Source organism: Dermacentor variabilis, chromosome 3 (assembly GCF_050947875.1).
Source record: "Dermacentor variabilis isolate Ectoservices chromosome 3, ASM5094787v1, whole genome shotgun sequence".
NCBI lineage: Eukaryota > Metazoa > Arthropoda > Arachnida > Ixodida > Ixodidae > Dermacentor > Dermacentor variabilis.
Window position 1 is genome coordinate 96,657,965 of NC_134570.1, and position 16,657 is coordinate 96,674,621.

The following is a 16,657-nucleotide window of genomic DNA, read 5'->3' on the forward strand; positions in this document are numbered from 1 at the left end:
TCGATGTCACATCGTGAAAGAGGAGCCGTAAATGCAAGAAAACACTTTGGCTAACCATAAGTATACGGTATATATATATATATATATATATATATATATATCGCATCGTTTATCGCAAACGATGCCGATGCCGCTGCCGCCATTAACATTGCTCCCTGCAAAGTGAGGACGAACGCTCACGACTGTGCAGCGCGTCTGCTTTCTGTTTTCGAACGTGCTCGACCAAACGGTAATACGTGGAGATTTCAAGCAGCTTGAATTGACCGTACTGCTTGTCTGATGTGACGCTTCTACGAGCTTACACTTAGATGACCTTCTTAACTGTTGCGGATTACCAACTTGTCGAAGCCGTGGACGGCAGTGGAATCAGTGGAAAAGAGGGTAGCGATACCTTGTGGTGTTTTGCCCAACTAAAATGTGTTTGAAACAATTTGGTCGGGTCAGTGTTATCGTCGAAAAAAAAATGTAAAAGTACTGCACGTTAACGACCATATTGTAAGCAACGGCTTTGCACCAGCAGTGAAATAGAATATGTTAACTCAGTGCAGTACTAGCTTCGCGTGCTCACTGGTTGGACACTGCGTCACCTGATTTGGCAGCAAAAACGTCACCGACGTTTTTGCTGCCATACACCCCTCCGGGAACCCGGTATACTGTAAGCGGCACAGAGTTTATGAACACACTAGAACTCTTCATCAAAGAGTTTTAGCGTGTCCGGTATTCCGGCAAAAGCGGGCGGTTTGGGTGTTTTGCCGGATGCTGCGCCTGCGGAACACTGGGCAGGCTAAACATCTCTACTGTCCAAAAACATATTAGCGTTTTCATAACACAGGGTCGCCGGAGACATGCATACTGCAACAACGCTTGTAGCAAGACCTTGTGAAAAATAATTTATGCTTAAGTACAACAAGCCACTGCTGCAGTGACCTGCACCATATTCTCCTTGCCTAAACCGCAGTAGTGACGTAATATTATCCTTCCACAAAAACACTCGCGTAACAAGAAACCGCTTCAAATACATAGTAGTTGGACAAAGTTTCACAAGATGTCGCCATCAACGTTTCTAGTGTGGACCACGACTTCGGTTAACCGGTACGATTACCGGTTAACCGAAAGACGGCGGTATACGGCGGTAAGCTTACGCACACGCTAGAAACTTTCTACCGATTGCATTAAACGAGACAGTCAACGTGGACAGTTTTATTTTCGGTATATCGGTGCCGCTGTACTGGATTGTTATACGAACAACTTTGCAATCTTGTGCGCAGTTACTGCGCCGAGTTTCCATAGACGCAAAACGCTCAACGCGCCCGTGAAGCCATTTCCGTGAGCATACAAGTCAACCATCTTGCCGTGAATTGGGCGTTAAGAGTTACAAAACAGAGGTTTCTTTTTAAAGAGCCTATGATGACGGTATACTCCAACTCTTGCGTAAAATATTCTATAGCACATCCTCGCAAACATACATAGCGCTTGACGCACAAGTGAGTGAGTGAGTGAGTGAGTGAGTGAGTGAGTGAGTGAGTGAGTGAGTGAGTGAGTGAGTGAGTGAGTGAGTGAGTGAGTGAGTGAGTGAGTGAGTGAGTGAGTGAGTGAGTGAGTGAGTGAGTGAGTGAGTGAGTGAGTGAGTGAGTGAGTGAGTGAGTGAGTGAGTGAGTGAGTGAGTGAGTGAGTGAGTGAGTGAGTGAGTGAGTGAGTGAGTGAGTGAGTGAGTGAGTGAGTGAGTGAGTGAGTGAGTGAGTGAGTGAGTGAGTGAGTGAGTGAGTGAGTGAGTGAGTGAGTGAGTGAGTGAGTGAGTGAGTGAGTGAGTGAGTGAGTGAGTGAGTGAGTGAGTGAGTGAGTGAGTGAGTGAGTGAGTGAGTGAGTGAGTGAGTGAGTGAGTGAGTGAGTGAGTGAGTGAGTGAGTGAGTGAGTGAGTGAGTGAGTGAGTGAGTGAGTGAGTGAGTGAGTGAGTGAGTGAGTGAGTGAGTGAGTGAGTGAGTGAGTGAGTGAGTGAGTGAGTGAGTGAGTGAGTGAGTGAGTGAGTGAGTGAGTGAGTGAGTGAGTGAGTGAGTGAGTGAGTGAGTGAGTGAGTGAGTGAGTGAGTGAGTGAGTGAGTGAGTGAGTGAGTGAGTGAGTGAGTGAGTGAGTGAGTGAGTGAGTGAGTGAGTGAGTGAGTGCGCGTAACAATAATGTCAAGCATCGCTAGCACCAAGAAACAGGAGCCTACTGTGTCACCTAGACACCAGACACTTCGTTTCCTATTCGTGTACATTTCTTCCAGCTGTCTTCGTTTAAGCTGCTCCGGCGCTCCTCTCTCGCAGTGCCAACGATACAGTCAACACATTTCCGCATTCTTCTGGCACAACGCACATCCCGAAGGTTTCCGCGATGGCGCGCTCTATAACGTCGACAGGACCGAGCGCCGAAAAGAGCGGGCGCGGACGCCGTGCGGGAAAGCCAAACACAAGCGTCCCTGTCGGTAAACAAGTTACGCCGCTCGCGTCATGTCACGGCTCATCGCACGCCTGCTTTGCGAAAACGGCTCACATAAGCGCAAAAGAAGAGCCGACGAGAGTTGCGGGATCCATGGGCACGGCTCACAACGGTCTTTGCCTACGCGGTACATGCCACCCACGAGAGCAGTTACTCGGCTGCTATTGTAACTCCGTGGCCGTGTCGGATTTTCTTTTACTCGTTCACCCTCGTTTTTCAGCTCTCTGCTGCCAGCGACGGAGCCCCGCACTCCACGCGTACGCAGCTGAGTGCGGCACCAACGACCGTGACGACGCCAACGAGAGGGAAAGTGAAATCTCTGCGAGTAGCACTGCTCTGAATAAGCCAGACAGCGCGGCAGCTGATCGAACGCGATGCATTCGCGCCGGCCTCAGCCCAGGCCGACATGAATGCGTTGCATTGATTATGTTTATCATGGTTCTTATATTACACATTTCGTATACCAGCGCATTGCAACTTACTCATTGATGAGTAAATGTGGACCGTGTTCAGTTTTCTCTCTATAGCACTTGCACTTGTCATCTGTTTCTTATTTATTTATTATTGCGTATTTCTTTAATTTTTTTTTTCTGCGTTCTGTATATGGATTTCTTTATCGTGTTTTACATACTATGAACCCTCTACGTTACAGAATACAAGGTTACTCAAGAACGTCTGGATATGACGAGTGACATTGAACGTTAAAACTTTTAAGAAATCATGCATTTCTGTACGGCTACTGCTGTACGCATGGCAGATAGGACCTCCGTCAAGCTGCGATAAAGCAGCTTTCTCTGCTGTCACAGATATTTCCCGTATCGTATGTTGTATGCATTAGGAAAAATAAACATTATTTAATTAATTAGGTAATAGATTGATGTTCTTTCTTTCTCTCGGCACTTAAAAGCACGTTATATTTCCGATTTGTGTGAATTAATTTTATAATTTTTTTTGCATTAAGCAAGACTGAAGACGGCAGAAGAACAGCCTTCGCAATCCAATAGTGCTTGATGTTAAACTCGACCTCTAGGAGCAAAGATCAATCAGTTCACTAGCACGAGCTCACCGCAGACTAGTACGTGCTCTTATCTCTACACTGCACAGCAGTGTGATGATACATGAAGTTGGTACTTACTATAAATAGAAGAAGAAATCCGAGAACACCTATACTCAGTTTTGTACATCAGGTGCAACGCTGTGGTGGCTAGAGACACTTTTTGCAGTGGCTGCGTTCGCACTTAGATATAGTTCGGTGTTTCTTGACCCAATTTCTGTGAAAATTTTCTTTATATAACCTGAGTTCTGAATGAAAAAAAGAATTTAACCTTATAAACAATTTATGCACTTATACGGCAGCTAGCACGTTGTTTTAAATCAATTTGCTTCAATTTGCTTTTCGTCATTTTTTTTTAATTGCAGCCTTTAACGGCAGCCTCACGTGCACGCTCGCGCGAGCAATCGCCGCTGGCGCGCAGTGTAGACGGAAACGCGCGGAGTGATACATATTAGAGGCCGCACTAATTGCGTAGCTCCCACAGCGTTACACCTAATGTATGAAACGGAGCATAAGCACACATGAGTTGTGAATGCGCAAGCACTAAAGTCCAATTGAACGCCGCTGAGCAGTCCTTCGAGTGATGAACTCCTCCCGGACAAGCGAGAGCGTTGAGACGCTTGGCGCGTTTTGATTTTGCCTTATCGAGGCGCAGTTAGAACGCCGGCGAGAGCTGCCGAGGACAAGGCACGCGCGGATAACACAAGGCTTCCGAGAGCGAGAGAGAGGCTGACGTGCGTCACGGCGCTGCCCTCTTCTCTCACGCAGTAACGCGGCAGCAGGTGTTTCCACATTTGCCCGCTCTCCTCCGTCGAGGCGCGCTCGTGCCGTAGCGTCGCAGCCAATGGAGATTTAGGTGCCGTTTCGCTGCTACAGACGCCAGCTTTTTCACTCAATGAGCCATTTGACGCTTTGGCATCAAAAGAACGCAAACGTTGTAAATATCTGTTACCGCACTGAAAGTAGGCGGTAAACGTGGGTAGCCAAAACACAAAGTTTGGGCAGCACATGACGCAAGGCTAGTAGTAAGTGCGCGTTTGGTGGTCTCAACAACACGCCGTCACTTAATGAAGGCACACATCCTAAATAACGCAGCATGTGCTCCAGACAAAACAAAGGGGTCACAGAAACACTTGAAGCGATCGACACCCGCCGTGGTTGCTCAGTGGCTTTGGCATTGCGCTGCTAAGATCGACGTAGCGGGATCACATCCTGGCCACGGCGGCAGCATTTCGATGGGGTCGAAATGCCAAAAAAAAAAGAGAAATCCCGTACACGGTGCATTGGTCAGGAACACGTTAAAGAACCCCAGGCGGTCAAAATTATTCCGGAGCCCTCCACTATACGGTGCGTCTCATATACAGATCATGGTTTTTCGCAGGTAAAGCCTCGGAATGTAATATAATCAATTAAGTGATCGACAGCGAGCGACCAAGGAATGTCTCGATCCGCCCGCGGCGAAGCGAAGGTTTCGATAAGGACACTCGTCTTCGTCATGGACGAAGACAAGTTCTCCTATCTGAACGCTGGCTCCGCGGTAGCCCATCGCTGATCCATGTAACGCGCTCGTCATTGTATGGAACCTCCGAGCGACGAAAAACAATAATGAGAAGCACCAGTCAAAACAAGCTACGCGCACACCCACAAGCAATGTTAAACTTCCCGTCCCTAAACAGTGTTCTTTTTTTCTACGTAAGCATGCCCATCCGAACACGAAGTCGTGTTACGTTGTTGTTGCGGAGGATATATACGAGAAATCCTTCATTTCTCGTTTATGGAAGCAAAGCTGCGTTTCTTTTTTTTTTTTAACCGATTGCCGCGAAATGAAGGAATATAAAATATAATATTTTATGAGTCCGCAGTGAGTCATCGTTTCTCTTGATGGCGCATGTTCCTCTAAAATATCAGCCACCGGCACGCGTTCTTCGTGACTCCCGTGTGCGCCTCTGCGTCTGACCCCCCCCCCCCCCCCACTTCATCTCGGTGCCGAATCCTGCAAGCAGAAAGTTCCATCTCTGAAGACGAAGCTGAAGCCCGCGACAACTGCGGCTGCACGGAACTAAACTTACGAAGCAGCGTACGCTTCCGAGGGCAGAAAAGAAGAAGCTTTATAACAGCCGGGGGAAATGGAGGACAACCGGTTCGAGGCGGCGAAGACGAAGCAAAGTTTTTTTTTTTTTTTTTTACGATTTTACGACCACAGAACCCAAAAGGCTTCCCCTTTCTTTCCCTCCCCGTCGTTTCTCTACTTGTATGACGCAAAATCGATATCTTAAATAAATCATTTCCCCCTCTGATCAATTTCTTGCAACGCGGCCAAGCACTCCCGCAATCATCTGTTACGGCCTCGAAGTTCTTATTTCCTTCCTTCATTGTCGCTCCTGTCTTGTCCTTGTTTCCCGTTTTTTTTTTCTTTTTTAGGTCTTTACTTCGTATCGTAAGTTAAGCTTTGGCACCCTCTGGCATTAGGAAAAAAAAAGCGAAAGGAAGAGTACGCGGGAGAGCCGGTAAATTAGCGCCGATCCTCAGAGACGCGTATACAGTTCCGAAAGTCATCGGGAATCAAACTAAATGGCCGTGCGCACGTATAGAGCTTTGCCGGTCTCGCAGCGAAAGAGAAGCACCGCAGCCGAGACTAATGGAGCGCGAAGTTCTCGGCGAAAGCCATAGCCAAGGTGAAAAAGAAAGAGAATAAAAGCAGGCGAAAATTTCCACGGCACAACTGCTGCAACTGTTCGTTGCTTTCTGTCAGTTTAATGAACCCCCCACCCCCCTATTTCACCCCCAAACAAAATATATAATAGTAAACAAACCGAGACTTTCCAGCAAGCTTTCTGCTCAACCGTGGGGAGAAAGCGACAAAGCGCGTGCTATATACTCGGGAAAGCGTTCCACGTACAAAGAAGCGCGGGAATTGACGTCGTTTCGAGAGGACACACGAGAGCCGCACTTTCCGTAGTCGGCTGTCCTGCGCTGTTGCTATGAGCCAACGTTTGCAAGCAACTACACTGATTCTAGTCAAAATTCAGAAGAGCTATACAGAGTCCACATAGCCACGCCTTTCTTTCTTTCTTTCTTTCTTTCTTTCTTTCTTTCTTTCTTTCTTTCTTTCTTTCTTTCTTTCTTTCTTTCTTTCTTTCTTTCTTTCTAAAGCTGCAGACACAAATAAATGGTGGTCAGCTACTCGAAAAGAAAACGCACGAAACAGGGTACAAAAAAAGCCGTTGACAGGAGTTACGCTCCTCCACTCTTCTTGAACTGTACTCAATAAGAAATAAAGATTCAGTTCAAACTCAAAATCATAATGATGACTTATCATTACTATAAAACAAAGCACCGCTATATAACGCGCAAGGAAAAGAGTAAGAAGACGTGGACAACGTGCTGACCCGCAATTCAAGAAACCCTCTGGCTTCGTCATTCTTCCAGTAACGCAGAACTTGCAACAAGCCAAACTGTCGATTTTCTTCAAGTATATATCAACAGGGTAACGCCTCCGTTGAAGGAAGTAGTCATTGAATTAATGAGAAACTCATTTGCTACCCACGCCCTCTCACGAGACCATTAAAACATGACACGCCATTGCTGTATAAGTAAAACGTGCAAGTGCGTCACTGCACCTGCCGACGAAGCCGAATTTCGGCGCCTTAGCTACCGAAAACTTCTGCATATACAGTCTAGTAGCAAAAAAAAATATAGAAAAAGAAAACATAATACGTAGGTATCGAAAACACGCGCATCCCTTCCTGCCACGAGTGTTTCGTCTCCAGTAAAGGCGACTACGCAAAATGTTTTCAAAGGGAATTATGATAATATATTCAAACGCGAAACTTGCGAAGAGAGCGCTGATTGCCCAAACTATTTCAGGATAGCAGACAGCCGCAGTCATTTCTGAGACTGCGGGACAAATCTGTTGGACGTAGGCTCGACGCTGAACAGGTTGCGGTGAACGCATGAGGAGGGAAACACAGAAAAAAAAATTATGAAAAAAGTTCGCCGACGATTACGATACTCCTTAATGGGCCATTTGAGCGCAGCTCTATACGTTCTTTTTTTTTTTTCATTTCGCGATATATTGGCTGGCGCAGACAACCTGTCTCGTGCGGCGCGTCGCAAACGGAGCGAAGTGTGGCGCGACTGCCTCGCTAATCGGGAGATCGCGACATGCTGCCCGTGGGTGACGCGTGGACGCGATTCATAGCAGCCTTCTCAGACAGACCTCCGCTCATACAGCGCTTTATTTCCATATATGATATCGGTGACGTCATCGGTGAACGGACGATGCGCGCTACTCTGGCGCTGCCTCATAGTCATATCGTCGACGCAGAGTTTGTCTTGCGCGGCACTGCGCTTTTCTTCTGAAGCTTTCGCCATACTTTCCTCCTCCCCCTTTCGCAATACTCTCTTCCTCCGCTTTCCTGTGTCCCTCACCAACGCTGCAGCTTCGCCGCTGTCATTGGCGAGGGACGCAAGAAAGGAAACGAATTTCGAAACAAGGGAAGAAAGCAACGCGCTTTGTCCTGCCAACTTCTGTTTCCCTCTTGTTTCTTCGTGTAGTGCCTTTAAGTGAGCGCGTTCTTAAGATAAATGAACGGAGATTGTTGCAACGAATGCCCGCGCTTTCGCTTGGGGTAAGAAGAGGAACGATGCGCTTGCGACACTACGGACATGTAACTTAGGCGGCGCTATAGGAGCAAAAATACATCTCCAACGAAAACAAGACCCGACGGGTGGACCCCACGGAGTGTGCAACACAGTGGGTAACGCCGGCAGTCTTATTGCAGTGCGAAGGGCAGTGAAGGGAGAAGGAATCCACAAGGATCAGGACACGGCAGTAAGACTTGGAGACATGTATATAAAACAAAAAAAGAAAGAAAAGCGGCGTTTCATTTCGATGGCTTTGTGGTACGGAGACTACAGATTGCCACGAAGTGCATTTGAGCTTAAATTTTATTCTGTACGAACGAACAGTTTTGCTGCTCACATGTAAAATAAGCGAAGAGCATTCAGCTGCAGCATATACGGTATACGCATTAGCAAGAAAATATACAAGCGCGGGGTAAATGAATCGAGGTTTTCTTATAATAACTGACGCCTGGTAAAAAGAAACATTACTGCTGTTACAGATTTATTTGTACACCTCTAAGAAGTACTGACGTGAACACACGAACTACATTTACCTTATTCGGGACAACTAGTGATCCCTTAACTAAATTTAAGAGGTAAACTCCAGTGTCTCATTGACTCCTTCTTCAGTGGCAAGACATCATCCCGCTAAAATATACCGTGCGCGCAGTCAAACGCTCGGCGAAAGCAAAGCCACAACAAATACGAGACAGGAGTTTACAGATCACGCGTAGTAACCCTCCCCCCTCTAATTTAACTATAGCGCATTAGTTTGGCAGCAATATAGCTACAAACCCACATCCTTCTTAATATGGGACAATACAGTGGCCACGCATACGTTCCCGAAAGCGGGAAGCCTCAATCATCGCTTAACTGGAGAGTACCGGCACAAAAAAAAACATTCATTAAGTAGATTACAGATTATGAATTATAAGAAAAAAATGACACTAAATGCGCAAAAGAAAACAGAGGGAGCCAAGCCCGTCGTATATACACATGTAAATATATCCTTTCGAACTCCCCGAAATGCATTTCACCGAATAAGCCATCGCTGAAGAAAATAGGATGCATTGCTGAGCTAACGCGATCTGAAGACTCGAGATGGAAAATGCCTTTGTTCGTTTGCAGCGCGCCCGCAAACGCGCAAAAGAGAAGTCCATTTTCTCGATTGGCTGTGCCACCTGTCACTTCTCATCAGTTGGAACAGAGTGCAGCAGCAAACTGCTGCCGCGGAGACAAAGCAGAGGCAGAAAAAGCAAACTGCCCATTAGGAAAAGGCTGCTTGCGCAGGAACGACACGTTACAGTTATCGCAACGTCGTACGGTATACAACAGCTAGCAAAGGAGGCATCAAAACAAGCTTTATGTAAAGGCGACGTGACGCACAAAGATCCTTTGTTGACACAAAGGAAGGATGATGCTTTGCCACGCCGTTGAACCTTCGCAACGATATTGCCAAAACTTAATATTCAAAGATGGACTAGTCGTTTGCCGAACTTTCGTTTCTTTTTAAGGGACACGTGCGCGTATAGCTATGCTCATTGTTATCGCTGCCAGTACACAAACAAGAGCATCGCGGAAAACAACGTGACAAGTCGGAGCCATAACTCGTGAAATTAGATTCGGGGCGTATGAAGTCGAGAAGGAAGTGCATGCAGCTAGGCATTACGAAGAAAGCCATAATTCGCACGTCTATACATGTCGTGACATTTTCGCGAGGAAAAGCACCAGCGTTCGCTTTCGCATGAATGTTAACAGGGTTAAAAACGACACGGCATAATCTCTCTCGTACGCTAGGCGCATCCGCATAGGGTACTGAGCCAGCGCTTCATATTATACAGCAACATCGTAAGCAGCCGCCGGAGAAAGAACGCCTCTCCTCCCTCGACTCACCCCTCTGTCTAGCGTGCCACAGGAGAGGGCACGCACCCAGGCCGCGTTCCTCGCTCGTGCAATCGAGATTGAACCGCGTTCGACGGCTAACCCTCCCATGCTTTCACTCATACGGTACCTCACGGCGACGGCGACAGCAAAAATGAGCCTGGAGTGCGTATATAATTGAATATGGATATGAAGAACTTTATTAAAAGGATCCTGACAAGCGCCGCCCCTTAGGGCGACATCGCGGGCCGCTCCCACGTGAGGACAGTTAGGCCTCACCTAACCACCGCATCGCAGGCTCTCTGGACAGCCCAAAACTGACGATGGTATTTCGAGCTCTTGATGGCCAAATTACACTTCTGTTCAGTGATGTCCTTATCCTCTCGTAACGAGGGACACCGCCACAGAATGTGTTCTAAATTGCATGTCCCCCCAGCTAGGACACTGTGAGCTAAAAATGTCCAATAAAAGAAGAAAAAAAAAAGCTACTTCGGTCATGCAGGGACTTTGGACGGCAGTTTCGCATAGCGGTGAAAGTAAATGGGTGCTTATAAAATGCGTCGCCGCGGAAAGAATAAGAGTTAGCCCATAGCCACTACCAGACTAACACCGCAAGAAAGAGAGAGTGAGAGAGAGCTCTGTTGACAGATTGAGCGAATGAGAGGGAGAGATCGTTTTTAGAAGATATGTTTGCCATGGTGCGCGGGAGCATATAAATCGCGTTACGAGTACCCTGGAATAACAAATCCTACCCGATGAGATTCGAATTCGCGGAGACACATTCTTGTCAACAGGGACAGCTGGCTCAGACGGACAGACAAAATAAAACGAAAAAGAAAAAAAAGAACTGAGACGTTTATATAAACACGGTATTTGTGGAAAAGCCTCCATCCGCGGGAAAATGCAGTTCCTTTATACCTTGTTTACGGCACGAGCGCAATACAAGACCTCAGTGAGAAAACAGGATCAGGAGAAGACGCGCAGGCAAAAGATCACAAGAAAGAAGGCATATACACCGAGAGGCGTTTTATATAATCCCAACGTTGAATACACTTTCGTTTTAGTCCCGCATGTATACCTGCTTGAAGCAGCTTGCGAGTCGAGCGCGAATTCCAGTCAACGGCCACATAACCCGCCTGACTTCATTCTGCTGCAGCGACCATAAGCTCTGTCATCTCTCAGACACCAGTAGTGATGATAAGAACACTTCTTAACCGGTCATTTGCACAATTTCTGGCCTCAGTCGACTCAATTAAGATGCAAGACCAGACCGCATGGCTGTCCGCATATAGGCCATCTATACACACTTCGCAGACAATCTAATGCCTATGTCGCCCCACGAGTGCATCCTTTACAACCACCCTCGCTTCTTTCGAGGAAAAGGTATTTGACACGCATATTTACATGCATGCAGCGCCCTCGAAACGGCCGGTGCGTTCATGATGATGCACTTTACAAAGGACAAAACATAAACAAACAAAGACTGTTAAACGCGTTTAAACAAGTGTGACGGACGCGAGGAACATGCCGGCGGTGTCTGGCAGCGCAGGAACCACGGTGTAATTAGGCGCGTCAGGGCCCGCCCGAATCGTCGTCGTCCCTGGCCCAGCGTCCTGTGGGGCACCGGGAAGCGGGAGGAGCGTCATTAAAAGCGCAGTCATTAAATTAGTGAAGACCCCCTACAGGCACCCGCGGCTATGCATCCATCCGGTGCACGCGAGCCGCGCGTCAAACGTTGCGGGGGTGACTTTATATACTTTGGAGTCGCGTCGACGCACGCCACAGAATTCGCCAACGAATGATGCCCCCCCCCCCCCCCCCCCCCAGTCTGGCGATTTCTGACACTGTATGCCACGATTCTATTTCACTGTATTTCACTACTCTTAGTTTCTATGTAATGTAGATCGGTCGGGCTGCCAACCAAAGACGCAACATTACCACCGCGCCCATTCAGCCACTCTTGCGAGAACGCAAGATCTTAGTTACAGGCTTACAATAAACAATCCGTTCTCAAACAGTCTCCCAACGCGCACTGTGTCCCGCATACTATACGGCGGCACAAAAAAAAAGCTCTATATACTTTCGAACGTAGTTGTCCTTTCAGCCGCACTAATATGCGGCAATACCACACCTTCGCAATGGAGACGCCGGTCCTGCACTGTAAACCGACTTTTACCCTTAAAAGGTGCTTTACCGTCTCTATCTCGGACCCTTACTTCCTTGCGGATGTAAAGGAGACTTAGGCTGATTTGGACCCTCAGTGGTGCGAATCGGTTTACAGTGCGTCATCCTACGCTTACGTTCTTTGCTTTTCCTTCCCCTCTTCTAAATTTCATCGTGTCGGCAGAAGTGATGCGCTGAACCTCGAAACTAGCGTTAGTATAGTTTTAGCTTCAGAAATTTGCTTTTACTCTGAGAGCGTTCAACTCTCATTCAGCGCATCAGCACAAGCGACACGTCAGCGAAGTGTATACTCAAGAATTCGGTGGAGCTCGGCGCTACCACGACGTACGTTAGGTGAGCTTAAAAGGGTTTAAAAAACAAAAACAAAAGGAAAACGCAGGCCGAAGAAGGCGCCCGCGTCCTACACCAAAACTCGACCATTAAAGCGCCCTCGCAGTCGAGTCACGACATGGCGTACGATATATGCGCCCCCATTACACTGCAGTGTGTGTACTGTGCAAAGCGCAGCTCTGCGTGCAGTCAACCTTGTTGGCGCCCCATCGGCACACGGCCACCCATGCCGTTGGCTTCCAGCGCGGTAGCACTTCTAACTCGGCTGGCTACCAACGTACACCCGCGGTGTCGGCTATGCTATCCCTCGCGCTTGTTCTTCTGTCCCATATTTCTCTTTGGCTTTCTACAGCATACAGTGAACGTCAAATGTAGACGTGGCGTGAGGAGAGTTTCTGCCCGCCTAAAGGTGTCGACACACACACAGATAAAAAAATATAGAGAACCAGTTCTGAAAGTACCTCGCCGTGATGTTACAAAAAAGAAAAAGAGAAGCGAGAGACAAACAAAGGAAACAAGTGAAAGAAGTGAACACACTCACCCTTGTCCCAGACTCAATGGTAGACGCGCCTGAGCGGACACACGGCGGCGTAGCCTGCAGAAAAAAAAGAAAAAGAAAGATGAAATAAATATAAGTGGAAAAAGAGAACGTTACGCAAGCACTCTTCACCGACGGATAGGGGGAAGACATGAAACCGAAAAAGGTTCTCCAAAGAAAAAAAAGAAAGAAAATAGAAGCGCACGTCGTTACAGTACAGCGCCAAAATACAGACACAAATGTCACGTTATAGCTGACGCGAACCCAATTAGAAAAGTGCCAAATCTACCACCGCGTTCATCTTGTCATTCGGCTGGTGCGGGCGCCCAGACTGCTGCGACAAGAGGAAAATATTAAAGCCCTATAGCGCTACCACGGACACCTACGTTATTTCCCTAAAGAGTGAAAAAAAAAAAAAACCTTCGCGCTTACTGCTGCTCAGTTCACATTTTTTTTTTTCTGTATAACATAGCATTTTAGGGTCCGTACAGTTCCATATAGCACTTGGGGCTGTTGCTCGCGGGGTTTGTCGAAAGCTGCGAATTTGCCTTCGTGTATGGGCCTCTTAATGACCACATCGCACCCGCCCCAGCGATTAAGGTAAACTAATCACGGAGGCCACGCTTTGCCGTACTGCAGACATCCAGGTGGCGTAGCCAGCGTGAATTAAATAACACTTCCTGCGAGGGAAGTGCTGTTTGTCGACGAAGGCATGTTCGCGCTTTATTCTTTCGACAAATAAAGAAGTGACAGTGCCAAGTAGTATATTTAGCTATCCGGACCACAGAATGCGATCCCGCCGCGAAATACGAGCAAGGAAACAGCAGCCTTGCGCGCACAACCTTTGTTTCGTTACTTTAAAAGGATAACGGAGGTCTGTGTAATAGATATGCACCTGTACCGAGTACGTGACTTCACAAACTGTTATGCGGAGAGCACAATAAGCGCGGGGCACAACCGTGGCACGCGAATGCCACGCCACATCCTCAAGTTAGAGCGTGACAGCGCACACATCAGAAACTTCGCTTCTAATGCGCTACTTGCGATCCAACGTGATTTTTCGTTTCAGCGGGAACCCTGACCAAAAGTAAAGGAACACATAATGTGAGCTATGCACGTCGTCAATCATCAATGAAGTGACACCGCGAGCAGTCTCCGAGCTACGACAAAACAGCCGTGCTAGCAATTATTACGCAAGGGGGCTTTCAATATACCCCGCTTTTAGACAACGTCCGAGCTCGCATTTAGCAGACACAGACTACCAAAGATTGTATAGGTAAACTGAATAAACCGCAATGTCTTGTGAAAGCTTGGCTGAATTTGGAAAAATTTCATCCCTTCTTACACGTTTTTTTTTTTTACTTCGTCTTTTACTGCTGCAAGCCGCTACATTACCGAGACTGACTCGCTGCGACAGACGATAAGGAAATAACGAACTTTAAAGAAAATAATTATTACAAAACACGACCCATATTTTGTTACGATCTAATTCTTTCTCCATTCATGTTGTCTAATCATCTATCGCGCCCAACGACCAATTGGTGATGGGCGGCGCCTGAGCCAGTGACGAAGGGTTAAAAAAAATTGAAAATTAATTCCACCGTGAGAGTGTATGGCCTAACGCTTCTATAACAGCTAATACGAGAAAGCCTTAGCACGAAGTTCGTACTGTCACATATAGGTGCCAAGAACAGCCAGACGGGCACGCAGACAACGAAGAACTGCAAAGACAAGAGCTTGACTGGGCGAACTCGTCAGATGAGTCGCTCACAGCGTGCACAGTCGGCGGTCGATGAATCGAGTGACACTGCTTCACTGAGGCATTTATCCATGCGGCTGGTGAACGTTGACGGCATTCAGCGGTGCTCGCGTCTATTAGGGAACCTACATATAGTGCAGTATCTGCGTCACACAAAATGCGGGAAGTTTCGCAATCTCAAACCGTGAGCGCGCTCTTGCGCCACAAATGAAACAGAACAATCGTAGCCCACAAAAGGTAATGACACTCACGGCGCGGTAATATCATAAAATGCAAAGGGCAGGCATCGGTATCATACATAAACGCGTATGCACACACACACACGCACGCACACACACTTAGATAAACGCACAACTCAGTCCGAAGGAGCTGCGTGTGAACAACGCCAGCATACATAGTGATCAATCCTCCCCTCGTGAGCTTGCCTCGGAGAAGTCAAAGGCAACGCCTCCGTACGCCCACGTTGCGGTAAATGAGCGCGGCGTTACGATCACGTAAACGAGGACCACGGGAGAGGCGCCGGCAGGCTCGAGAGAGGGGAAGGAGGGAGGAGGCAGTTTCGGGAAGAATTAGGCGCGCAGGCAAAGCACTCGAAGGAGTATACAGGAAGGGGGGGTGAAGAGGGAAAGAAATGGGATGAAAGGGGAGGGAAAGAAGAACGGCAAGTCCGCGGGAGAGATGGGGACCGCGGGGAGAGGAGGAGAAAGTGCGCAACTGCGCTAAGGAAGCTGAGCGTTGAAGGACTCGCGCGGCTGGCCACTGCCCTTTCCCTCGACCGCTCCCGATGCACTTTATTTGCATGGATAACGAGCGGCGCGCGCCACGCAACTGCTTCCTCCCGGCACCGCCCCAATAACGTGCGTCCTCCCTCCCCCTCTCTACCGCCATTCCATTCCCTCGCTTGCCCTTTTGCTGCTTCGCAAGACGCGTGGCACAGCGAGGCATGTGCCTCGGTGCAGCATTCCCGTCTCATTGCGTGGGACGCGGACTCATTAAATCTTCCCGAGTGTCTCGCCGCCCTTCCCCTCCCCCCACCCCTCTTTCCCGAATAGCAGCCGCAGGAGGAACAAGAAGTATAGGCAAGCGCAGGCCGGTATGCACGTTTTTCCACTGCTGTTCTCCTTTATCCTTGAATCCCTGCGTACAGCGGAATGCCTCTCGGCGCTCTGCCTTCGGTCCCGTGCTCACGTGTCACGCATTGTTGGCTTACCCCTTTCCACCCTCTCTTTTCTTTTTCTGCCTCCTTCATTAGCGCGCCGCTTCACCGCCCACTTTTCCATATAACACTGAGTACCGCACTTTGAAGCACGCGCCCAATCACCTATAGCGACAACGCAAGCGCTGCAATGCAGGTCCCCACGCGGTTAGTGCGGGGGTGGAGCACTAGCTTGCATTACGAAGTCTGCGTATATTTCGCGCACAGGACGCCAACGCCAAGGAGTAGAAAACTGCAAAACGTCCGCTAGTAGCTCATCCAAAAGCTTTAGACTGTTGTTCTTGTCGGGCGTGTTCTTTATGGCGGTTGTTAGCTGCGCATGAACTTCTAATCTGGGACGGCGCCGGTAAAAACGCCCAGCCCATTGCTCCTTTTAGCTACCTTCTTTCCACAGATCACTTATGGTAACCCTTCAACGTTGGCGTCTGGACGAGCTGCCCGATAGCGAAAAAGGAGCGGCGACAGGACGCTTCCCCATTTGCTGAAGTATTCGAGGGTTGTGCATGCCTGCACAACCTCGGGAGTAAAGCTCATGACAATAACGATCGTCCAAATGAACGCGTCTGTGGGATGTCACGTCAGTCTGCGACCTCC

General features: G+C 48.3%; 1 protein-coding gene across 1 annotated transcript in view; it reads right to left on the reverse strand.

Annotated features, from left to right (window-relative positions):
* Window positions 1–16,657, reverse strand: part of Tpst (tyrosylprotein sulfotransferase) — a 105,579-nt gene that overhangs the window by 88,299 nt on the left and 623 nt on the right. Inside the window, exon 2 of the mRNA XM_075685999.1 lies at window positions 13,092–13,145. The gene's annotated coding sequence lies outside the window, so the exon portion shown is untranslated. The remainder of the gene's footprint in view (window positions 1–13,091; window positions 13,146–16,657) is intronic.